This window comes from Bactrocera tryoni, chromosome 4, assembly GCF_016617805.1.
Source record: "Bactrocera tryoni isolate S06 chromosome 4, CSIRO_BtryS06_freeze2, whole genome shotgun sequence".
NCBI classification, from domain to species: domain Eukaryota; kingdom Metazoa; phylum Arthropoda; class Insecta; order Diptera; family Tephritidae; genus Bactrocera; species Bactrocera tryoni.
The window spans coordinates 66956323-66982922 of record NC_052502.1 but is presented as its reverse complement, the minus strand read 5'-3'; the positions used below and the strand labels follow the sequence as shown (position 1 = coordinate 66982922).

At 35.7% G+C, this 26600-nt stretch overlaps 1 protein-coding gene across 5 annotated transcripts in view; it reads right to left on the bottom strand.

Annotated features, from left to right (window-relative positions):
* The window catches only part of LOC120774131 (CCAAT/enhancer-binding protein), a 106232-nt gene that overhangs the window by 49304 nt on the left and 30328 nt on the right, over window positions 1-26600 (bottom strand). For all 5 annotated transcript variants that reach the window (XM_040103508.1, XM_040103507.1, XM_040103512.1 and 2 more), the window contains one exon: window positions 14907-14939. The gene's annotated coding sequence lies outside the window, so the exon portion shown is untranslated. The remainder of the gene's footprint in view (window positions 1-14906; window positions 14940-26600) is intronic.

The window sequence follows — 26600 nt, the reverse complement described above, 5'->3', positions numbered from 1 at the left end:
CCAAAAGCTTTGGAAATGAAAGAACTTTACAAACTTCCTTATCTTTAAATACAAATCTTTAAAGAATTGTAGCTTCTTACATGCATAGTTAGTAAGTATATAATAAATAAATATATTAGACGACATTGAACGCTTCCTCTTTTCATTTGGGTCAACCACATCAACATGCAATAAATGTGATGCCCACATACCGACGCATGAGGCAACAATTAAAGTTGTGTGTCATACAATACTTGACGAAAAAGTTGCACAAAACAGCTTCCCACTTGTATACTAAAGTTCGTGCATACCATATGTTCATAAAAGTTGCTCCCCGAAGACTGCTCTTTGAAACTTAACTTGTCTTCCACTCGATTAAATTTAGGCTCCCACACACAGCAAATATGAGTTAAAATGAAATATGTGTTGCTGCCACACATGCCAATATTAACAAGACATCTATACAACTTAAAGTGTCTGCTTTTGGGATTTTTGGCGGGCGTATGAGTAACCTCCGCATAACACTGCAAATGTTACGTATACGTAGTGGCAGACATAAAATGCTTTGCTTGCTCATTGAAGCTGCGCAGCAAAAGTAAGCAAACAGTTAGCCAATGGCAATGGTAAATAAGTAGAAGAAAAGGAGAAATGAATCCGAAAGAAATTATAATAAAATGGAATGCATGTAGTTCTAGCAAAAAGTATAAAAAGGTAGAAAACAATCTTGTCACAAAGTTTATAATGGCATATAAATAAACATAGCAGATATGTGTGAGAGTCTATATATTAAAGTATATTCATACATGTGTGCATTGTCGTGCCTGCAAATATACCTTTGATATACGACGCGTCTTGCAAAACTTTGAGCAAAATCAAAGAGTAAAATAGTAAGAATTTGTATTACATACTATACATATATCAGTTGGTGAAGGGTATAATAAGGGTCTTCAAGAACCCTGGAGGCATGTTTAAGCCAATTATTATTGATTCAAAATATTTTTAATATTTAATATAATAAGTGTTTGGGCAATATAGCGGACGGAAGTAAGGCATATATTTGGTGACTTGAAAAAATACCATTGAACGCTCAAGATGTGAAATCAATTTTCATATATTGTCGACAACTCTAGCAGTTAAGTTTAAAAACAAAGAAACATATAAGCTTTAAAAAAGTACCACTAAGAATACCGTATGTATTGAGAAAAAAATATTTAAACAAAATTTTAATTTTTAACTTTTAACTTCCATCTCTGCTGTCTGATATTAATTTTAACGTTCCCGTTCGCTCAAACAGGCAGTTTATACCTTTACTCTTAAAAATTCCTTGAACAAATTTTGAGTTAAACGAATCATTATGCCGCATATGTCACGATTTTAATTCTCATTTCAGCACATTTGATCTAACAGATTCACTTTTTACCACTAAAAAAATATTTTATCTACTCTTAACAAGTAACATTTAAAAATAATAAACTTACTACGCCGGGTGCAGAAGCAATTCCAGGCCCAATTCATGAATTTTTTCTAACATTTTCACTGACTTGTGACTCGGTGCATTGTCTTGGTGAAACAGCATTTTCTTTTTCTTCAAACGTAGCTATTTTTCGGCGGTTTCGCTCACCAAACGATCCAATAATGCTTTGTAATAGTCGCTTTTGATGGCACTTCCTATTTCAAGATGGTCAATAAAAATTATTTCATGCGGATCCTAAAATACAGATGCCATAAGAGCGGGTTCATCGTGCGCAGTCCACTCGGATGGTTGTCGATTGAACTTCAGAGTGAAATTGTGGAGCAATTTTTCATCAATTTTCAAATATCGACTTAAAAACTTGAGTTTGTTACACTTGAACATCTCGAAACACTGCTCTATATCATCAACTCGTCGTTGTTTATGATTAAAAGTGAGCTCGCACCACAGCTTTCATACTCAAATATTCGTGAATGATATGATGTACACGTTCAGTTATTAGTGCCTGCTATCTCGAACAACTTCCTTTTACCTCATTCAAAATTGTTTTTTGAACTTTTTTAATATTTTCGTCGGTAACAACCTCTTTTAGGCGTCCACTGCGTTCACCGTCTTCGGTGCTCATTTCACCCCATCTGAAGTTAGCCTAACAATACTTGATGATAGATTTTCCTAGTGCATAGCCCGCATAATGTTCATCAAGCCAAGCCTTGGCTTCAAAAACATTTTTTCCGTCAAAATGCAAAATTTAACAGAAAGCGAAATTAATTTTTAACCATTTTTTTATAATAACAAAAGTTGCTTCAAGCAAAATGATAATACATACACATATGTACATACACGTGGCTTTTGAAGGTTAGGGCTAACTAAAATACATGTAGATTTAATTCTAGTTGCACCATCTATATATCAGTCCGGTACTGATTTTATTTCAGTGACTTTTAAATTGATATGTTATTTTAATTACTATAGTCCTGGGCTTATAGCTTTATGTTTGACTCATATCGCCTTTGCCGAAACTGATATTTGTGTTTGAATAACAGCAACAAGTTTCCTAATCTTTCAAATCTGGTAACTGCAAAAATTCCGCGACACTTAAGCTAGAATGTGGAAATGCATTAAGCAGCAGAAAAACCTATTTGAATACTTGAACATTTGCGTCAGTTTGCTCTGTGAAGTCAACTCAATAATAACGAGCAAATATTGCATAAGATCGTTAAACTCCCAAATAAGAAGTCATTGTTAATCAGCCAACGATATTCGTAGCAGTTGAGGAGCATGGACTTGATTTACATCGAATTTGGTTTTAAGATAATTTTTGTCACGCTTATACACCACGTTTTCCATCATCAACGACTTCGCATTTGCAAAAACTATCCAGTCACTGGTTTATATGTGGTTAGGGAAAGCAACCTGCATGGCAAATGTCTGCTATAGGCTCTACAGTCGAAATATTCTTTGTAAAAAATCAATAACTTTTACATGAGGCTGGCTGCAAAAAGCTTCTGTGCCTTAATGTGGTTGAGTTTTTATGAACGGTTTTATAAGACACTGTTCTGCTCGTTTTTGTAGACATGCGTAGTTTACTATAGCCGAATTTGACAAAAAAAACCTTCTTCATATTAAAAATAGTTCTAACAGTTTTCAACTATGCCGCTTTAAGTTGGTTTTTCAACTTTTTTCTTCTGGGAGAAACTTAAAATAGGCCAAAAATATTTTAAAACAAGAAAAAACGTTTACTTCGGTTGCACCGAAGCTAAATACCCTTTACAGGTGCATTTATGCTAGTAACTATCTGTTCAGTGTGTATGGAAGCTATATGCTATAGTAATCCGTTCTAAACAATTTCTTCGGAGATTACATTGTTGCCTTAGAAAATAATCTATACCAAATTTCGTGAATATATTTTGTCAAATGTGAAAGTTTGATTCCGATCGTTCAGTTTGTATGGCAGCTATATGTTATAGTAAAGTGTGTTTAAAGAGTTCAAGGTTTAAAATACCGTTTAGGCTTAGAAGTGATCTGTTTTCGAGAAGCAGTTTTCTCTCTAGAATTTTTTTAGAAATACTGCCCAGAGAAAAAAGTAAAGAACAAGACTGAATAAGGTATAACCTAAATTAATTATAAGGCAGAAAATTTGTTATTTAATATAACCATGCCTTATAATTAATTCATCAACAGTGTGAAATAAATTTTGTGAAAACTGTCGGCACCTCGTACAACGGTTTTGAGATCCAGTAAGTAGTTGTCATAAGCAATTCATCGACACCGCCGTGAAAGTATACATCCAATTTGAAATTTCAAACACAATTACAAAAAACGCTTAATCTATTGTACATAGTGATGGACATTGATGCCCTCGACAACGGCACAATATTGCCGGCGCATAACTGTTTATCTACATAAAGTGACGAAGCGACAGTTTCCGAATAAAACCCAATAAATTTATGGTCATGGCCTCAGCTTGAATTACAAGCCGGCTCGTAAATAAATACGTATGTATATAACCATATATACAAGCATGTTGTATACATATATAAATCGAAAAAATTGTGCGAAGAAAAATGTCCGTATGTAACGGTCAATTAATTGAAATACGAGTGGCAGTAATTCGTTAGAACAATTGAAAGTCAGGAGTAATAAAAGTAAATTGAAATAAATGAATATAAAATAAAAAATTGAATAAAACTAAATTGAAATAAAACAAGAAAAGACGTTAACTTCGGCTGCACCGAAGCTAATATACCCTGCACAGGTGCATTTCTTTTAGTAACTATGTGTTTAGTTTATATGGCAGCTATATGCTATAGTAATCCGATCTAAACAATTTTTTCGGAGATTACGTTGTAGGCTTAGAAAATAATCTGTACCAAATTTCGTGAATATATCTTGTCAAATGCAAAAGTTTTCCATACAAGAACTTGATTCCGATCGTTCAGTTTGTTTGGCAGCTATATGTTATAGTGGTCCGATACCAGCAGTTCCGACAAATGAGCAGCTTCCTCAAGAGAAAATGACGTTGGCAAAATTTCAAAACGATGTCTTAAAAACTGAGGGACTAGTTCGTATATATACAGACAGAGGGACATGACTAAATCGACTCAGCTCAACATACTGATCTTTATATATATATATATACTTTAAAGGGCCTCCGATGCTTTCTGCTGGGTGTTACAAACTTCGTGACAAACTTAATATTCCATTTTCAGGGTATAATGAAATAAAATATAATAAAAATTATCGTAGTTATTATCATTATCATAAATTTAACAGCAGTCCTTGAAGCCAAATTATCTAATTGAGCTCGTTTATATCATCTTTGTTTCTTGGATTCACTAAGATTATGATAATTCCTAATGCTAAGTGCTGAATTTGATATATTGTCTACAAATCTTGAAATCTATTTTTAAGCCAAATGTTTGCGGTAATGAAAGTATTAAAATTATTACAAGGCATCTGGTCTTCGTCTCATATTATATGTACATATATAAACCATCGACAGTTGGCTTATGGTTCCAGAATACCTCAATAAAAATCACATTACCTCATTCAAGGTATATTAATGGAAAGATATTGTAAACGTGGCAGTTTCTAATAACGCACCTTAGAACATTACTATAGAATTTATGGAAAATAATTAAGACAGGCATACGTACGAATATTTCATCAAGATTTTATCATAAAAAAGAGCTAACCCAAAAGAATTCTTACAGAAAATAATTATGTCGGCTTTCAACGAAGTAATCACACGAAATACAATGACTTCTTTCTAATGGTCTTGATACAAATTTCGGCTATATATCCTAGTATAGCATAACAAATTAGACTGTATCTAATTTATACATACATTCCCTAGTATAGGTATCAAATTCGTACATCGTTTTAGTGTTTCTGTAGACTGAAATTTTCGAGCGTTTTATCTTGCAGATTACACCTATGATTTTATCTAACAGCTATTTTTTTTTACTGACAGCTAGCCACTTTATTAATGCCAACCTGTTAACTCGCAAGAAAAAGATTTAGGAAAAAATTGGTTATATTAAAATTATTACTCTGTAGGCAGGTTTCAAATCATCTCATAACACTTCTACGCCTACTTGAAGTTTTGTATTTTCAGCAAGCTCTGGTTAGTGATCTAAAGAAACGCAGCAGCAATCATGTTGCTAGATACTCATAAACTTCACAAAGTAAAAAGTGAATTCAGTTGCCTTTAACCACTTGATTAAAGGTGATGTAAAAATAAATTTTTTAACACCTGTCAGCTAGCATCAAAAATCATCATGTCGACACTGTCGGCGATGACAGCTCATCAGCAATGTGAAAGTAAATCCGCAATGAAAGCAGCACATTAAATATTCAACCAAAATTGTGTAGAAATTACAAATTAATGTTGCCAGACAACAACATTTTTGGTTAAAATATGATTTAAGGTTTTCAGCAGCTGTTGTGTAAGCTGCAGTGCAGAGAGAATTGTGTGAAAAGTCGGCAAAATTCTGCACTTATAGTTAAATCCAACGCCTGTTAGCAGTACTTCAAAGAGTTTTCGAAAAAATAGTAATTTCGACAGTTTGACAGGAGAACGGAAAAAATTGGTAAGTATTAACCAAGGCACAGAATGTTCGTAAACATCACTTTATCTTTCTAGTTAGAAAAGCAATAGTGTTTGCAATTAGTTCAACTGATTTGCCTTCCAAAAGTGGTAACCGACCCTTAATGCGCGGATTAAGAAAAGAATATGTTTTTTTTTTCAATATTGAGTTTCAATGTTTGGAAATTAGCATTATGTCAGTAAAAATACCTATCTAGTAGTTCGATGTGGAAGTGAAACTACCTTATTTTTAACTAGAAATTGAAAGCATGAATTTGGACGGTTTTTGGTTGCAAGAGGTCTACGGACTATACCAAATTTCCATGAAAAACTTTCTAAATTCAGTTATGTATAAAATCGCCTAGACGAAAAAGTAGAATCTCAACCGAAGTATTGTAATATCTTTCAATGGAGTTACCGCATTCCCATTCCTCCTACTTCAACCGCATTGGCTGAAAACTCGGATTCCTGCCTCACAGCGACTACTCGTGGCTCCCTTTTCTCTGAGCACATACCGACGAGGCACATATCGCTCGATGGGGAGGAGTCGCTGGATAAAAAGTGCAGTAACCATTTTCACGGGTTAGTCGAAGCTGGACACGAATGCCGGAGGGGGTTTTTCGGCAAGAAGCTCTCCGCCAATCTTGGCCTTAGGCTGCCGGACTACTTTATCGTTTTTAAGGCAGAAATGGCTGCAGTAAACGTACTGCTGCAAAGTGCAGCTTTTTTCAGGGATGCGAGCATTCACTCTGAAAGCAGAGCGGCGATACTAGCTCTGAGCTCGCACACTGTGCGCCAAAAATTAATCAATAGTATCTGTGCTCACCAAAAATTACATCAAATTATTTTCATCAGAATTGCCAGAGGGGCACCTTTTGGATTAGGGTAGAACGCAGGAGATCTACTTAACTACTTGCTTTGCAAAGTTCATTTTGTCGCAGACATAGAAGTTCTTACTGGATATTTTTCAGTAGACATTCTTGAGATAAAGCTAAAAATCTTGTCGGACGTAAGTTTTCAAAGTTGTATGGTAGAAGCAACCAGGATCGGCGTTCGATCTCATAACCTAACGTAACACATTCATGAGGTAAAGCTAAAAATCTTGTCGGACGTAAGTTTTCAAAGTTGTATGGTAGAAGCAACCAGGATCGGCGTTCGATCTCATAATCTAACCTATCACAATCTGCATAATTTAAATAAATGCTTGCTTCAAGAAAAACTCACGCTGACAAAAACCTCGTTTAGTAGGCAGACTGTTTTTAATGTAGTCTGATCTACAAAACCCCAACTCGCCTGGATTTTCAACCGTCTAAGGAGTATGCAGGGTATGATTTCCTCCACAGCAAAAGCTTTGGACTTTATCGGGCTCCTAAACAGAATAGTCGTTGCGATTTCACTAATGCGATAACTGTTCTTCTTCTTCTCTAAGAAGTTGAATTTGTTTGTCACTGAAACCTGCAGGCAGTTACGGTTGAGAGATATACTGAGCAACCACATATGAAAGAAACCTGAGCTAAAACTGCTAAAACAAACAGCTCGAGCTTGAAGCAAGAGTGGATTATTGAAAAGCAAATTATACTATTTGCTTATCAAAAAATTTAAAGCATTTTTAGAAAACGCTCGCTCATTACACCACTAGCATTCAAGCCTCTAACGCCTACTTGGCGCATCCGTGCCAGTCTAATGACTTACAAGCCGAACCAAGCCAGTTGGCTTTACGAGTATTTCCGTTTCATTCATCTCCGCGAAATAACGTGGCTGTGTTGAATTTGGGTGGGACTACAATTGCAAAATGCCTACGAATTAATTTCCGTTTGGCAATTTTTAGCAAAAGCATTTTCACGCTGGACTGCGTCTCAATCGTTAGTTAAGTGGGCGGTCAATTGTATAGAGATTTAAACGATTTCAACGATTTCAACGCTAAACGGAAACATTATTTATTTGAACAATTAACAATTTATTAGCGGTTTAGAAGACTGCAAATTGTTCACTTTTTAATGCTATTTTTACTCTTTTCAATTTTTGTCGAGTTTTTCACTCTCCGCTCTGCTGACTTTTCTTTCTCTTCCCTTTTGCCATAGTAATGCGCTATAAAGGGATTAAGCACAAAAGTATTAAATGAAAAGAAGAAATTAAATAATGAACATTCAAAGCTTTTCATTAGACATTGAGCGTTCCCACGGTTGCTTCCACTAATTAGCTGGACCGGTACAATACATATTTCGCAATTACTAAGTGTAATGGTTTTTGGAAATTGACTTACATATATAAGTATAAGTATGAAGTATGTAAGTTTATATATATTTATGTATAAATGTATTTATGTCTAAATGCTCTTACAAATTGCAAAATATGTAGTTCAAGCACGTTTTATTTAAAGTTATTGTTCTTGTTGTTGCATTTGTTCATTGCATTAATGGCCACATTTGCGTTAGCTTTGTCCAATTAATTAACACTTCGCAATTCATTTGCCATAATTCGCACAGTAAATATTTGCATTTTGCTGCTATTCCAGCGAAAAGCAAAGCGTTTATGGGTTTTTGCCGAACAGAGCTGTTTGTAAATCACAAAGTCGCTCAATTGCCAAATTTCAGTTAGTTGAAAGGCATTGTGTGTTCGCTGTTTAGACAGTATTGCCATGTATCACATTATTTATTTATGGTCATATGTTTAATGAAATGGAAATAAATTAATATTTTCAAGTAATCTATAAAGATTGTAGATAAAGCTCTAAATTAAATTATGTTCTGTTGTCTTTATCGGTAAAATATGTTTTGTGCTCTCACTTTCAAAAATCTGTCAATTTGAGTTTTCTTTCCATTTCATTGGAAATTTCCTTTTTTTCAAACTCTATGCTTGGAAGTTGAGAAAAATTTTAGAAACTATTAGAATTCTTATACAATTAGGTTGATATTTATCAATTTCTCAACTTGAGAACTACCTAAATTTTCATAAATAACTACAAGCAAAAACGTTAATTTCGGTTGCACTGAAGCTAGAAGACTCTTCATAAATAAAAAGTATTCATACAGCAACTTGATTTTGATGGTCCAGTTTGTATGACAGCTATATGTTATAGTGGTCCGATCTGAAAAATCCGTTCGAAGATTATGTCGTTGTCTTGGACAATAGATCACTTAGCCTATCTTTATATTTTTTTATAGGATCTCGACGTTTTCTTACGGATATTACCAACTTCGTGGCAAAGTTAATATACTCTGCACAGGGAATAAAATGAAAGCAATATAAGATGAGAGTCATAATAGTCAGTATAAAGCTGGAACAATAGAATACGAGAACATTTTACGATGAAAGCAATATATATGTTCAATTCACAACCTGCCGTAAAGCATCGTAAAATCGTAAAATTATAAATTTTTACACTTGTTTTTTTATAATTTTACGATTTTACGATGCTTTACGAAACGTTGTGAAATGCTCAATAAATAAAATCAGTATACCTTAAACCGATTTTTGAGAGGTTAATGAAACCTAGCATTGAATGCTTAGGAAAGCTTCTTAACCTTCAAAAGAATCGGTAGTTAAGACAAAAGGCAAAGTTTTCGGAATTGACGAAAGGGTGAAATGGAACATACTCTTTTTTATTACCGCTGAGAGTACATAGTTAATGCCTCACTGTCTGGTGGCTACACACGCCCGCAGAAACGGCCTGACAGATCGAGAAGACTGCAGGAAATGTCTAGAGCAAGGCACCAGGAAAACAATGGAGCACCTCTTGTGCACTTTCCCCGTATTGGCAAGATTACGCTGTAAGCAGCTGTGGTCCCGACGGTATAATATACTGGAGAAGGTAGTCAAAATTTGCAACGAACGCAGGTATTCTGAAGTGAGATCATAAGGAAAGACGATGAACAGTTCACTGCTACACAATTCTACATATTTTTTAATTTTAAAATTCCTTAAGAATAGCACGAAAATAAATATGACTTAATAAATTATTATGATTTTCAATTCTAAAATCGATTTTTTTATCTTATTTTTTGTATAAATTATGTTATTTCAAAGTATTTAAATATCTATTAAATATCAGTTAATATTTTTATACAACATGTATTTTATATGAAAGTGGATAAGAATTGAGAATATTATATTAAAGAAAATTCAGCAATTTGTAGGTAAGTTACAGAAAATTGTCGGACTTTTGACATTTGTATGAGCGCAATGAGCAACTCAAAAGAGAAATTTGCCAATGATGAGTGATAAACAAGTCTTGTCTGAATATAGTCAGGGTGTAGGATATCTGTATTGTGAGATATAAGATATTTAAAAATTTTGATATTTAAAAAAATATGTATAAGGTTTCGCTATATTCAAAAAAATATAAAAATCACGAAAATTTCCTATTTCTATTATCTGTACAATTATTTTCTTTTCTCCTGCTAATATATGATTTATCAAACATCTAAAGCTGCCTGGTGTAATGTATAGAGATGTTCACGACGATTTCTTAGGGTCTGTGTTCATGTCGAGTGTCCAACCAGTGTCCAATTTGAGATATTTTTAATTAGGTCTTTAAGTAGTCAATGTGAAAATAAAGAATTTTTTAAGGGGGTATACATATACAGTTACAATTTTTAAAAAATCGATTTTTTTATTTTATTTTCTAAATATACATCTGCTTAAGAATACACAAAGAAACTTTAAAAATTACAAAATTTTAGTCAAAAATCGATTTTTTTTTTGTTTTAAGAAGCCGCCATTTTGTCAAAAAAATTTTATTTTGCTAATTCCTTGGACTAATTACTAGATTTAACATTATTTTAACGAAATCTGTGTATTTTTTTTAATTTTAGAAGATTCAGTTCATAGATATAGTGGTCACCGCAAAACGTGTTTTTTGAGTGGAGCTCCCGGAGATCAGCTGTAGTTCCTTTCGAAATAAATATTTTTTCTAATACTAACTCTTAAAATATATATGATATAAATAAATAAATTTGAAAGTTTTCTCAGAAAAAATTCTGGATAATTCGCTTTTTTCGGCCTTCTAACTGTATTTAAACCCTTATAAAGCCTATTAGTACCTAGTCAATGTTAAAGCTCAGAGCTTACTTTTGCTAAGAGAAAAGTTTTCATAAAATGGTTCACTCACTCGGAGTCTACTTGAAGTTTTTACGGCTCCGTTGTCAATAAATTTAAGCAGCAGCTCAACCAAATTATAGGTTTTAGTAAAACGAAGTGACCACAATATATTTTATTAGTACATTAATAGAGTGGCAGAACTGGCAATCTTGTTAAAATCTTCGAAAATTAATGCTGTCATAAATCATAATTTGTGAAATGCCAATAATAATACAAACAAATTACAGAATTACACTAGCAATAAAAAATGCATTATTTTTAGCACTTTAGTATGTAGAAAAGTAACCATATACATATATGTATATGTACTTTTTGACATACATATATGACACATATGTAAGTGCTTATGTACTGCAAGCCAGAAATCCACTATCTTCCGTAAAAAGAACTGAGGTAAAGTAAAAGTCAAGTAAAGGCGTGGGTGTTTGTGTGCCATAAATTCTCTAATGGCTATAATAAATTATAATTAACAACATTTGACAAGTGTGAAACATAAAAGTAAGCATTTCAATTAGTCATAATTGTCAGCGTCATAAAGCCAACTTAAGTATCGTAAAACAAATGGGTGCATTTGTTCTGACTTTGCACTTTGCTCATACTCACACGCTTTCTGAATGTGCATTAGGGTGTACGTTTTTGTGCCAAGTTGTTTATTTTTTCGCAAACAGTCGCTTAAATTTCAGTGTTTGTCCCAAACTAAGCAGTATAAATTTACTTCAGCAAGCATTTTTTTTTTTTTTTAATTTAAATTTAATATTTAACTTTTTCCATATAATTAACTTGGGAATTTCGATCCTTTGCAATAAATTATTTATCTACAAAGAAAATATAGCTACAACTTTCAAAACATAATATTCTAATACAAAATTTTCCGCTCTACAATGAAGATCATATTGATTTTTTTCATCAAAATTTGCTTTAAAAGTTATACGCAGTTAAAGTTATGAATCATATGCATTCATATATTGGTGCAACATGTCGTATGAGCAACACAGTATGCCTAAATACTTGGTATATTCGTTGAATAAATTTCATTTTAATGATTTTTTTTAATCAATGTGCCTCTTTCAAAGTTGTAGATTTACTTGCCTGTTGCAAAATATAGAAATAAATATATATAATTTAGGCTCGTTTTAAACTGAAAACAAAAAGCTTGTTTGCGTTGGATCCTTATTTTTAGGGAAAAACCACCATTTTGGAAAATAGAAAAATAAAATTATAATGAAACTCGAAGAAATTGGGATACAACGGAATATAGAGCTCATTACGACATGATAAAATAAATTACGTGAAACATAATAATAGTTATAATTCATATTAAATACAATATTCTGCACACGAATTTAATTCAGATATATAGTATATAAAAAATTTTAGCTAAAACTCATACTTATAGATTACGTGAAACCTAACCTCAATTTTATAATTGCTCTAAAGAACTGCAACCGCAACCACAGGCACTTAGAAGAGTAATTTAAGTACTTGACAGTTTCGTAAGCAAACAAAATGTATATAATAAATAAAATAAAATAATATCTGATACTTTCTGATACTATATATGATTATACAGTAAAATCTTTGCATTTTTAATTTTCTAACGAAAACTACTCAGATTTTCATCACTTTTAAGTTTTTCGGGAATACTAAAGAGAGTTTTAATAGAAATCTGGTTTACACAGAAAGAAGAAGTATAAAGTACTAATTATTCGGAAAGCGAGCCTTATTTCTCTTTCTGTCTTTGGTTTTACACTAAAGAGACGTAGGTAAGAACCTTCGAACTTCAGACATACCTCATGGGTTTGAGGTGTAGCTTTTACGTTAGTTATTGTAACTATATTGTCAATTTATTACTAATTAATTAGTTTAAATTTGATTAAGCAATTAGTTTAAATCCTCAATTATTTTTGTAAATTGCAAACAATTAGAGATTACAGTGTTGAAATTATCTTAATTGCCCAATTAGTAGTGAATTTGGACAATGTTAAAAATATTAACATGAGCGAAGACTCGCAATGAACTCGGAAGTAACTCGGAATTTATTGAATAATCTAATTATCTCAGCCTAATGATTAGACTATGTAAGGTTAGGTTAGATGGCTGATCGAAGATTGCACGTGGACTGCTATACAAATGTTCTTTGTGAAGCCACAAAAAAGCTGAACTCTTGTGTTCGAACTTATAATTTAGCAAAGCGCTTAGTAGCCAATACAAATTTGTGCAGCCATTTAATTTCCATTCCCACAAGTTCGCTGGGATGTCTGAAGGTATGCACTCTTAAGTGTTTAACATTTGACCTACCAAACGGGGGACAGTCAAGAAGGAAATGTTGAGTTCTTTTCACCATCCATCCATCTCCTTCCATACACCTTCAGCAGATGGCGTCTGGTAGGATTCCTAGCCTTACTGCGTCGACTCCATAAGGGCAATGGCCTGTTAAAGCAACAACTAGGGAAAGGCCAGCTTTACTGAGGGCATAGAAATCACTAGATCTCTTACGATCGATCTTGGATCAAAAGGCTTTTGCGACAGCGCATGTACCGATGGTGGCCCAGCGCTGGCCAAGCTTCCACGAAACACAGCAATCTAGTAGTAGAGCACAAAAGGATACGTGTGCACTGATCCGCTTCCATTCTACCGATAGCGATTTTAAAGGGCTTTTACTTGCTAGTTCATCAGCTTTACAAACTTCTGCTAAAGTTTGAAGCTGCAGTTGATAGAGAGTTCTCGACAGTAAACTCCTCCATCAAGTTTTGACACATCTGTAAAGGATCTCACTACCCCTCTTCTCCAACGGCTTCTACCCACCCACAACTCCCTCGCCGGTATATGGGCAGAGTTCGGTTTGGTGACTACATGGTCCAAGTGATCAGGTATGAAGTCATTTCATACAGACACGTGTTCTACAGCAGTACAAGGCAATCGATGTCTTTATTGCTCTCTCTTCGATATTCGGCTTCTATGAAGCTTCATATCCAGAATGATATGATATTTCCCTGCATTCACCAGTTGTAGATGGATGTCTCCCATTTTTGTTAGCGTTGCCAGCGGGATCTTGCATCTTCTAGTAAATAACTCGACATTTCGTCAAGCACGTGAGTTTTCCCATTCCGTTTCAATCAGTCTGTCGCACAGAAAACTGAAAATGAGGTGTTTGAGATTTGATTCAACACCAAGACGGTTCAGAGCAGTTACAAATGCTTCCGGTAGAACGTTATTGAAAAATTCCTCAATATCAACAAGGGTCCCAACAGTGAATTCCTTAACGCTAATGGCTTCCTCAGGCCATGGCACGATAATCCTGTCCTCCTGATAAATATCCCTCAGAATGCGCCTCCTTATGTACCATGCGACTAAACCGATCTACTTGAAATTTCCCCACAAACCTCTTGGATTTATTTGTCAGAAATAAAGTTTTCTGATAAAAATTTTAAATTTTTAAGCCACTCTTAAATGTTTATTGCCATTTTATCAAAACTCAATATTAGTTCTCAAATCAATATTTGTATTCAACCATAGTAGTAACAGTTACTTTTCGGATTTTAGATAATTTTAAACGGAAAAATCAAGCTCACTGCCAGAGTTGGAGGACAATATCCGAAAAACGTCTTTTTCTGGCTTACAAATAGATTTAACCCTTTATATAATGTTTAAGAGCATGTGTGTCTAATTCTGGAATATGTTGTTTGTATACTTCTAATAAAATTGAATACATGAAACGTGCACATATGTATTATATAAGTATATTAAAAAATTTAACTTAAGACTTACCAGGTTTAAAACCAGTTATATTGGTAGCTGAATCTGAAAGATAAGAATGTTGTTAATCAAATTCAATATGGAGTACACATTAGTATAGTCTAATGTATAACTAAATTACATAATCTAATACCCATTGATAACTTATACTATAACAGATTGCTTAGCCTACATTTCTTTCATGTTTCACTGGTAAACCCTCAAATGTCTTCTATAGATCCGAGTCTCCAACATAACACTTTGCAGTTATCTTTTATTAGATATGAAATCTAAACAAAGGTGCCACGAAAGCTTTCTAATGGCAAAAATATTTGGAGTCTCCCGAGCCTTTGTTTTCGGAAGTCGTGACATAAATATTTTGAACTTTTTCGCAACATTTTTCAACAGAAAATTTGGTCAACACTGGAAGGCGTGTCCTGAGCTTTTGTTTTCGTCGTGACATAAATATTTTGAACTTTTTCGGAATATTTTTCAAAATAAAGTTTGGTGAACACCCGAACTTGTCTCCTGAGCTTTTGTTTTTGGAAGTTGCAGGAGTATAAAATGTTCGATTACACCTCAACTGCCTTATTTGCAAAACATTTGGTTATACACATAGTACAGCAGACTCCATTCAATTAATATAAAAGCTTCCATCCGAAGAGCTTTTTTCCAAAAAAAAATATAATCAAATTTTTTTATGTTGACTGATTTAATAGTCTTATGACAAGACATTGAGGTTCGTTTTTGATTAACACAACAATATAAAAGATATCACCAAACCAAAAAAGATGAAAGCTCCATCAGTCGAAAGCTTTTGCAGTTACATATATCATAACAACACTTGTATGTATGGTATTCAGGTCTAGAAATTCCTAACAAATGAAATGTATACAAAATATATAAATATGTATAGTTTCCCATAACGTAACGGTATATATATAAATTGTACTTATATGTACATACATATGTAGTACGTTCCAAAGTCAGAGGTTACTGGTTATATTGCCAAGGTTTGAAGCCAGCAGCAGCAGGTAGCAGCAACAGGCAATATGTAAGCCGCCGAGAAATATGTTGCAACTGCGCAGCTAAAAGTGGAATTTCCCTTTTCCATTTCCCATTTTTTGTTTATTTAATTTTTTACACTTGCCGCTTGTGGCGTGTAATTTGTACCGACTGACTTTATACTCCATGTGTATTTTTGTATGTATGTATGCGCAAGCATTAATAATAAAGTTTACTTGACTGCGATATATTTTGTTTTTCTTACTGTTGTAGTTTTCCTACTGTTTGGGAATTGCCATAATAATTTATTGTTATGTGCCATTAACACGCGTTATTTTATGTGTTGCGTTTGTGTGTGTCAGTAGTCACGTTGCTACGCACGTTAGCTTTATGGATTTATTTACGCATTTCTGCTGTGTTTGCTGTTAAAATTTTTGCAAATGCCAAGAACAATTGGCAAATTATATAAACCGAGAATTTTGTGGCACAAAGAAATAAAAAAAAACAGAGAACAATAACAAATACTCTTGCCAAATTAAAAAAACTTTCCATACAAGTATTCGATTTTGTACGGTCAGATCGGTTTGTATGCCAGCTATATGCTATAGAGGTCCGATCTGAACGATTTCTTCAAAGATTGTACCGTTGCCTTGGAAAATAATCCATACCAAATTTCCTGAAGACATTTTGTCAAATAAAAAAATTTCATACAAAAACTTGATTTTGATTATTCAGTTTATATGGTAGCTATATGCTATAGTGCTTCGATCTGAACAATTTCATCGGAGAATATACCGTTGGTTTGGGCAATAATTTACGTCAAACTGCGTGAAAATATCTCTTCAAATAAAAAAGTTTTTCATATAAGAACTAGATTTTGATCGTTCAGTATATATGACAGCTATATGCTATAGTGGTCTGATCTAACCAATTTCTTTGCAGATTGTAATATTGCCTAGTACAACAATCCGTGTCAAGTTTCCTGTATATATCTCGTCAAATAAAGAGTTTGTCATGCAAGTACATGAATTTGATTGTTCAGTTTGTATGCCAGCTATATGCTATAGTGTTGCGATATCGCCAGTTCCGACAAATGAGCAGCTTCTTGAGAAGAGAGGGCTGTGTGCAAAATTTCAGATCAATATCTATAACCGAGGGACTAGTTTCCGCATATGCAGACAAACATGGCTAAATCGATTAAAGTAATAATTTATATATAGCTTGTTCTTCTGGCAGCTCTGATGTTTCATTCTGTTTGCTTCAAGCTTCATGCCAAACTTAATACACCCTATTCAGGGTATAAGAACTTGCGCCAACACTACACAGCAATATTTATTTGATATGCGTAGCAACAACAACTCGGTGTTAAAGATGAAATATCTAAATTCAAAGTTTTTGTTGTTGTGGTGCATGGCAAAATTTACCGTAGATGGCTGTCTTGTGCAGAAAAAACACATAAATAATTGCCGATGAGCTCTGCCAGGCGTTGAGTGGAAATTCGTGTATTTTAATCTCAAACGTCCGGTAACATTCTGTGCGCAACGCACTTGCGTGTCAGCTTGTAAATTTGCCATAAATTATTACGCTGCTGTTGAATTTGCAATTTGGGCACTTTTAATTTATTCTGCTGGGTATTGTTGTGGAACGCTTATAAGATATCGTTTTTGTTGTTGCACTCTACGGATTTGCCAACTGCATTACTTGTTGCTGTTTATTGAGTTGGAATCGTAATCGTTATCGATTAACACGGTTCACTGGTTGCCAGCCCAAATGGATGCGTGGCAAATTAATGACTTCAAGTTTAATATTTATGTATTATACTATATCATATGTACATATGCGTATGTGTATTTGTGAATATGAGCATGCATGCCACTAGTGAATACAGGGTTGCAATACTGAAAATATCCGACCGCAGCATCCGACGCATATTGAAAAATGAGCTCAAGGTCAAGCCTTAAAAGTTCCAAAAGGCCCATGATCTTACACCGAAGCAGCAATAAGTAAGACTTGAGAGAGCGAAGCAGTCGCTTCACTTGGCCGAAAGCGGTCAAATTCCGAACATTGTATTTTCTGACGAAAAAATTTTTCCAATTGAGCAATTCGTAAACTCTCAAAACGTTAGGGTTTACTTGACCGATCGTTCATACGAGAATCTAAGTCATCGGTTGGCCACCAGGAGGCAGCACCCGCCACAAATAATGTTTTGGGCCGCTGTCACCGCAGATGGGCGCTCTCCAATGGTTTTCATCGAGCCTGGCGTCAAAGTAAATACGACATATTATCGGGAAAGTGTTCTGAAGGCCGCTTTGAAGCCGTGAGCAAACAAATGTTTCGGTCGCAAACCATGGACGTTTCAACAAGACTCAGCACCATCTCACAAAGCGCGAGTGAACCAAGAATGGCTGAAAAACAACGTTCCGAACTTCATTACCATCACACAATGGCTCTTGAATTCACCAGATGCGAATCCAATGGATTATTCACTCTGGGCCATTTTGGAGAGCAAGGTCCGAAGTAAAAAATACATCAGTCTCGAGATGCTGAAGAAAGCCATTGTCCGTGAGTGGGTCAAAATACCGACAAGTCACATTCGGGCAGCTTGCAAATCGTATTTTGACCGTCTAACTATGGCCTTAGTTAAAGCAAAAGATGGTCATATCGAGCAAAAGTGAATTGGTCCTGAATTTATGATTATTTTCACACATTTTGTATCTTAAAATAAAAAAAAAATAATTTTCGAAACCGAATTTATGACTTTTTTAATTGGTTACACTTCGAGTGCCGGAACCGGTATTAATGTTTGCTTTTTTTGTAAATGATTTTAGTCCGATTACGCTCATCTGCAAACTTGTACTTTTTTTACCAAGGAATGCGCATACCGGCTTTCATCGAGATATCTCAGTGTTTGCTCAAGTTACAACTTGTACGGACGAACGGACAGATAAAGAGTCATCTGGATTTCAACTTGTCTCTTCATCCTGATCATATTTACATAACCTTATATCTATATCGATTAGCTTAGGGGTACATATAACCGTTAGGCGAACAAAAATATTACACCCAGTAACCTGTTGCAAAAGTATAATCAAAACTATAATCATAACTTTTCTGCATCTTTCTTGCAAAGCTCGAATACCATTACGGTAATACTTTTCATTTTGTGATGCAAGTATTAAGCCATTTCTCGATTCGTTTGACGATAATCGGACGGAGCAATGTCTGGAAAATGGGTGGGTGGCGTAGGACTTCTCTTTTAAGCGTTTCCAGGTAGCTTTTAGGGGGTTTGGCAACGTGAGGCTGAGCGTTGTCATGCAGCATAATCACTTTTTCGTATCTCTCCTGGTATTAAGCTCACAACGAACCCAAGTTCTTTGTTTCTGAATCATCCCCATCGCATGTAGTCGCTTTGTAATGGTTTGGCGGTTTACCCCAATGCTGAAGCAAGCTCTGTTTGCGTTTCACAGGGATCCTCACCGGACAACGTGTCACCGTCATGGCGCCGTTAGAAAATAAAAAATGAGCCTTATACAAAGAGCTCTCCAAAGTAAACAGGACTTTTTGAATCTAGCGCACCCTGATGGCGCTATCTATATGTCGACTGGTGCTTTACATAAAATCTGCTATCTTTATCTATTGTCCAGTGAAAATTTCATGACATTTCATTGATTGGTAGTGAAGTTATTGCGTTTTAAGTGTCAGTATGTTTGTGTTATCGATGCGAAAATGAGCTTCGAACAAAGAGCCAACATTAAATTTTGTTTTAAAATCGGTAAAACTTTTACCGAACCGTTTCAATTGATGAAACAAGTTTATGGCGATGATTGCCTATCCCGTAGCAGAGTGCATGAGTGGTTTCAACGTTTTCAAAGTGGTCGTGAGGACATACATAAATGACGATCAACATCTTTGGGCCAATTAAAATCCGTGATCAGCGGAAATTCCATCGAAACTTTGCGTGAATTCATCAAAAATCAGCCGAAATCATCATTGAAATTCATGGAAATCGAATTGATCTTCTCGAAAACATCGATTTATCGCATTTTTACCGAACATTTGGGCTTACGAAAGGTGTGTGCACGGTTTGTTGCGCACAAATTGACTGACGACCAAGAATTGCTCAGTATCCAACATTCGAAGGACGATTATTTGACCAAATTTCACTTAGTAACCATTAACCGCTCCCCGTCTTCACCTGATATGGCACCGTGCGACTTCTTCCTTTTCGGAAAAATGCATTTGCCTATGAAAGAAAAGCGTTATGCAGACGTAGAGGTCGTTCAAAAGGCTTGCACCGGCATACTGGCGGCCATACCGGCCAAGGAGCTAAAACACTCGTGCGACCTGATTTTGGACCGCGCAAAAAGCTGTATTGAAGCAGATGGAGACTATTTCGAATAACATAAATTGATTTTGCCCAAAAAACATTTGTTCTGTTTTTTTGAGTCCTGTTTACTTTGGAACGCATCCTGTATATAATTTATGGGCTTGACGCTTAAGAAATTCAAAAGAACCGTGTGATTCTATGAAAACAATAAAAATTTTCTTCCTCAGAGTAACATACAAATATAACGTAATTATTCACGTTTCTTTATGTGCATTTGTAAGTATATCTATAAATATACATATATGTATGTATGTAATCAAGTTGCGAATTTGTAACAAGTCGCTGCCTTTCTCATTACAACTTCGTCGAAACTTGAAGCATAAGAACAAAGAGACATATGTTACCATATATACTAGTATGTAAGCATATTTCAGTGGGCACAGCTGTTTTCATGCAAAACACAAATGAACAGACCAACACACCCACCACCACACATTTGTTGCCACACGCTGTTATATGCCAACTTTCAGCACACACCCACTTCCCCAACATTGCCACACCACGCTAAAGAGTCAACTTGGCGCTAAAAAAAATTAGGTGAATTAAATCAAGAAATGTGTATTATTATTTGTTATTGTTTACAACACCGGCAACGAACGCTTTGGCGCCCCAATGTCCTCAAGTAAATACATACATACATACGTAACTAATTTAATGCCGCCAAAACTAATTTTACAAATAATGAGCGGAAATAGACTAACGACATGAAAAATTTGCACAACCCACAGCTAAAATGTGCTTATATATATGTAAATGTAAATATATTTGTATGTATGTTAATATTAATACATATAGACGCTTGCACATATGTATTTCCACTCTATCAAAAGCACTTTGTATAAATTAGTAAATACTTTTCGCACTACTTAGAAGGGTTAAGTAGTGGAAGAAAAGAAAATAATAGCTTTACCGTTAGTAAGTAGATTCATACATTAAATAATGAGAAAACCAACAGCTGAAAGTAGGTAAAAAACGAAACAGCAATAAAATGTATGATAGAAGCAGAAGTGCCACTCTGGCTGGCAGCCAGCATATTTTTTGCATATTTTTTTACGACTTCTATTCGGTAGGACAATGGCGTCAAACAAATAGGGACTTGAAAGAAAGAAAACAAGCAGCTTTGCAAAAACCTGTGCACATAAATCTTCTTAATGAAAATACGCAGCGAAAACTCTGGCAACGCAGTTGCGTGGGTGTATAGGAAGGTCCGTATGAGATTTTGTAGTAAGCTAAACTTATTTTATAAAATGCTTGCTGGTTAGGTAGATAATTATGGGATCGTCAGCCACGAAATCCAACGACCAGAATAACGGTTGCTAACAGGTGCTACTTCGGACTGATTAGGCAATTGAGCGGCTAAGTGCTCTCTCGACGAACAAAGGCCAAATTCTACAAGTCACTCATCATCCCCATCCTTTTATAAGCTGCATAGGCTTGGACGCTGACAACGTCTGATGAATCGGCGTTACGAGTTTTCGAAAGAAAGGTTCTGCGGAAGATTTACGGTTCTTTGAGCATTAGCAACGGCGAGTTCCGCAGTAGATGCAACGATGAACTGTACGACATATACGACGACATTGATATAGTTCAGCGAATTAAAAGACAGTTGCTGTGCTGGATAGGTCATGTTGTCCGAATGGAAGAGAACATTCTGAGAGTATTCGACGCAGTATCCACCGGGGTAAGCAGAGAAAGAGCGGCACCTCTACTCTGTTGGAAAGACCAAGTGGTGAAGGACGTGACTGCACTTGGAATCTCCAATTGGCGCCAAACAGCGAAAGGCAGAACGACTGGTGCGCTGTTGTAAACTCGGCTATAACCCTGTAAGGGGGTCTGCGCCAATAAAGAAGAAGAAGTAGTTGCCTTGGGATAAACATGGTGGTGTATAGGGGGATTTCTCATATTTCGACATTTACAAAACTTTTATAATAAAAATAGTTTTGAAACATTACAAACTTCTTTCAAAATATATTTTATGCATAAAATCCGTGAGATTTGAATACTAAGGCCATCGAGAATATTCGACGGATACTCAATTCTCGAACGACAACAATTTTTCTCACGCGGTTTATTTACAAAGTTAGGTTAGGTTAAGAGGTCGATGTTGACAGGGATCTGAATTGGACGACTTAGAACGCCGAACCATTGTGGTAAATCAAGCTACATAATTGATCGACAAAGCGCTTTGAGCCTATGACTTCCAGCTATGCTTCCTGGTTCGCCGAAGGTAAGACTGCCGAAACGCTGCAACCTCAGTCTTACAAAGGTTGGACATTGGAAGAGAAAGTGCCTGGATGTTTTCACCTCAGCCTAATCCATACATTCCATTTGTAGATGTGCAGTTAAAAAGCACAATTAATTGATCCGAAAGGTTTTCCAGTGTAACAGATTTTCATATCAGCATTTAATGAGCACGGCTATCACATCGAGCATCCCAAGTACTACGAGTATAACACCAGCGCCTTTAGCGATTTCGCTAAAGGTTGGCGCCTTCCCCGTTCGCGGTTTCTTACCAAGGGATATTTCTCCCTCGTGCGACCTCTACCGCTTAACCGTCTTTAATTTGAAAAGCATTTTTCTGTGAAAAACTGTTGCGAGCCCGTTATGGGTCAATCGGAGCCAATATAATCTTTTTTTATCCAAAATTTTAAGGCTTGAACTCCAGCATTTTAAGGCTTGAACTGATACGATCTTTCGTTAAAGCATGCTCGCCGCTCATTCAACATACGATAGAATAATTGTTTCGCTTGCCAAACTCTGGGATCATATTCGCAACTTTTTTAGCGAAAGTTCAAGTTTCAAAACCGTATTCCTCCGAATTACATCCGTTGAATTTTTTGGATGTGTAACATGGGATCCTCAATGTTATGTCAACCAACTAAACATTAGCGATAGAGACGACTAAGAGCAATATTCACAGCGCTTCCGCACAATTGAACCCGAAACCAATTATTGGAGGAGAAGTTGAAGCTAGTTTGAAGTCAATCGAGTCAGCGGCATAAAAATATGGACCACCCTGTTTACTTGTAGAACAGTCTAACGAAATGAATGAGCATAGTTATGAAAGTGGAGCAACAAATTTACGAAGATAGTGAATTGTGAAAACAAACTTTCACACCACTGACAGATAAGCCAGAAGTGACTAAATTTCTGTGAGTAACTGACTGCTTGTTGACAAAAGCTTTTACACAAATTTGCACTAGTTTTCATGAACCACAAAGTGAAAAATTTTCTAAATGTTTTGCCATTTAGGATTACGATTAAAAATGTATGAGCTGTGGTGAAAAATAAGAACTGTCTTGCTTTTTTAAGGTAATAATAGAACATATGCTGAACTCAAATCTCTTGAACCTTCACCTTTTTGCGTTCAGCAGTAAATGGCGAAAAGAAAGAGATCTGTGTACCTTTTAAGAACAATCAAAATCATGGACCTTTAATAATAATACGAGTAATATAATTTGAAGATCTTCGTCTCTCAGCAATTTAAAGTGTTTAGAGTTAATTATTTCGGCTCGCATTTATTCAACTGAGAAAGCTTTCAAGTTATACTTGTAAAAAGTGTTTAGTTTTCATGGAAAGAGAACGAAATTTAGTTTTCATGAAAAAAGAATAAAATTGAGAAATATTTGGTGGATTTCCAAATTTTCTCTCTTTTCATATCAATCTCTCTTTAATAAAGGATTTACATGCATCCTTACAAATTGTTTGTTTCCACCACACTAGAGGCTAGATAAACGAAGCGGAGTTGGACTTATATCAGACAGAGAAAGGCATTCGAAACAAGACCGTTTTTATACTGTTCTTACAACAATAATAAACTAACCCATTTTGTATGGAAAAGACATTATCTGTACTAGGTACATTTAGATACAAAGGGAAAAGGGTGTTAGATGAGTGGGGTTGGCGGGCCATGCAAAGAGGTGGCCAGTGTCATGCGGAGACTCATTGCATGCAGGACATATTATGGATATGTCAGGGTATATTCTGGACAAATAGGGGTTTAACCTGCTACAGTACCTAAAACGAAGCTGCGCAAGGGTCACTCGCGTTTCTCGCGGCAACTCGAGCTCTTCGTCTGCAATGGGTGGTGATTTGACTCCAAGAACACCAATTACTGGAAGAGAGTCGATGAAGGTGTTGATAGCTCCACTGTGAATGGCGGTCAGTACCTGTCGGAAGTTAGTTGCGTCCGAAGTCCGGTCGGCGTACTGTTCGATGTCGTCGACGTAATTGAGGAAAGATCTTATGATGTTCCTGGGAGGCGATTCCGCTCCAAGCAGGTGGCTGCAGAGGTGATTTCTAAGAAAACATCCTAACAGGAACTGCTTGGAGAGGAGTTCATTATGCTCCTTAACTGGGAGCATAAGCGTCTCACTATGTGGATGTTCGATGGGAGACATCAAGCGGCATCCTGTCGTGGTCCGGAGTCGTGGTCTGGCAGGTCTGAAGTTTCCTCATCTGCGTGCCACTGCATTCAGGCGACCATATTGGTGCGGCGTAATTGAGGACTGGGCGGCCAGCCGGTGTTTTACTCACCAGTAATTTATAGTGCTTTAGAACTTTATAAGGCTCAATGCCTTTCGCACACCAATAATTTAAGGAACTTTATAAAGTTTCCTAGCTTTCACTCACCAGTGATTTGCGGAAGTTTTACAACTTTAAAAAGCATTTACCCTCCACTGATTTGTGGAGCTTTTAGAACTATCAAAAGCTACATAGATTTCACTCACCTTTAATTTGGAGGACTTTTAGATATTTAAAAAGCTACGCTGCTCTCACTCATCGGTGTCTTGTATGACTTTTACAACCCTAAAAAGCCCTTTCACATCAGTGGTTTATAAAATTGTAAAAAGCTCCCCAGCTCTCACTCCAATAATATTGTGAAATTTTAGAAACGTTCTAAAAAATGCTTAAATTTTGACTAAAAGCTGCAAGCTTTCAACTCAGAAGCCTTCAAGAAATGGGTTTTAAAATTGGCACTCACATACTTTCTACGGGATTAACGGTCGTTGACTGCCGCATGTAGCTTCAAACGCGCTGTGAACTTGTACATGCGAGGATTACGCATAAACGCGAACACTTAACTGGTATCTTTACCTTCTTATGCGCTTTTCTACAACATGCCTACGATGTTATACATATGTATATCCGAGCACACCCACTTATGTATGTATATAACTGGGCAAAGTGGGCTTGGCATTTATATATCTAAACGGTAAATGCAAAAAATTACCGGAGTAAAGCAAAAACGCAAATTGCCAACGCACTCTTAGGGCTTCGCGCGCTGCGAAAATTATTGAATGGTTTGCAAGCTTTTAAACATATTCGCGCATAAGTCGTTTAGATATATAAGCGAACATACATATGTATGTTTATGTTTATAATATATGTAAGGCACTATGCTCCAGCTAGGCACTATGGAAAAATGTATTTATGTATAAATCGCTGCGACAACAAAAGCTTTCTTGGCACAGCAAAACAACTTTTAAAAGCCAATCGGCAGGATGATAGAGTTGATGGTCGAGGGGCTTGTGGCCAAGCTGCCGCATAGTTGGCGTCACAACTACTCGCATTCAAGTCGTTTTTCTTTTTCAAATGGCGTCGTTACCGTTTGGAAGTATATAGTATGTACATACATACATATATACATACATATATACAGATTTTATATATATAAAGCAGTATTTAGGGCACAACTTACACACCATAACTAGCTTCCCTGATTTAGTGCAGTGGTGATCAGTATAATGGCATGCGCTTGGAATTTAATGCAACGGCACTTCTGTAGCAACAGCATCAACAACAACAAAGACAGTGTGACTGCAAGAACCAACTTTCCATTATGATGAATTAGAAATGGTTCAGATATAAAGCAGTACAAGCAGTATAAATAAAGACTCCAAACATCCCTCGAAGCAGAGCAAACTTAATTTTTTTGTCAGTTTAGTTCAAAAATATTTTACTGTTATCAGTTATAGCGGTTTTAACCGGACACATAATCATATATCATTTGTAGAATATGATTGAGGATACAAATTTTGGGGTACGCCAGTTGCCAAAGTTCTCGGGAAATAGAGAAAATGGGAACATCTCGACACTTTATCCGGTAAGTGGTTGCGTAGCTTTTGTTAGACTGAAACATATTGGATATCACTCCATCGATCAAGCTAGAGATTTGGCTCGAATCGAAACTAGCTTTTTCGATAAATTTGGATCGTTTTATCCATGTATGGGATTTTTTGGTAACCCAAAGAAGCGATTTTTTTCAATGTCCAATGGTATGTGGCGTTCAGATCTGAAATGTAACCCAACCAAACTTTATCGGGGACACTCAC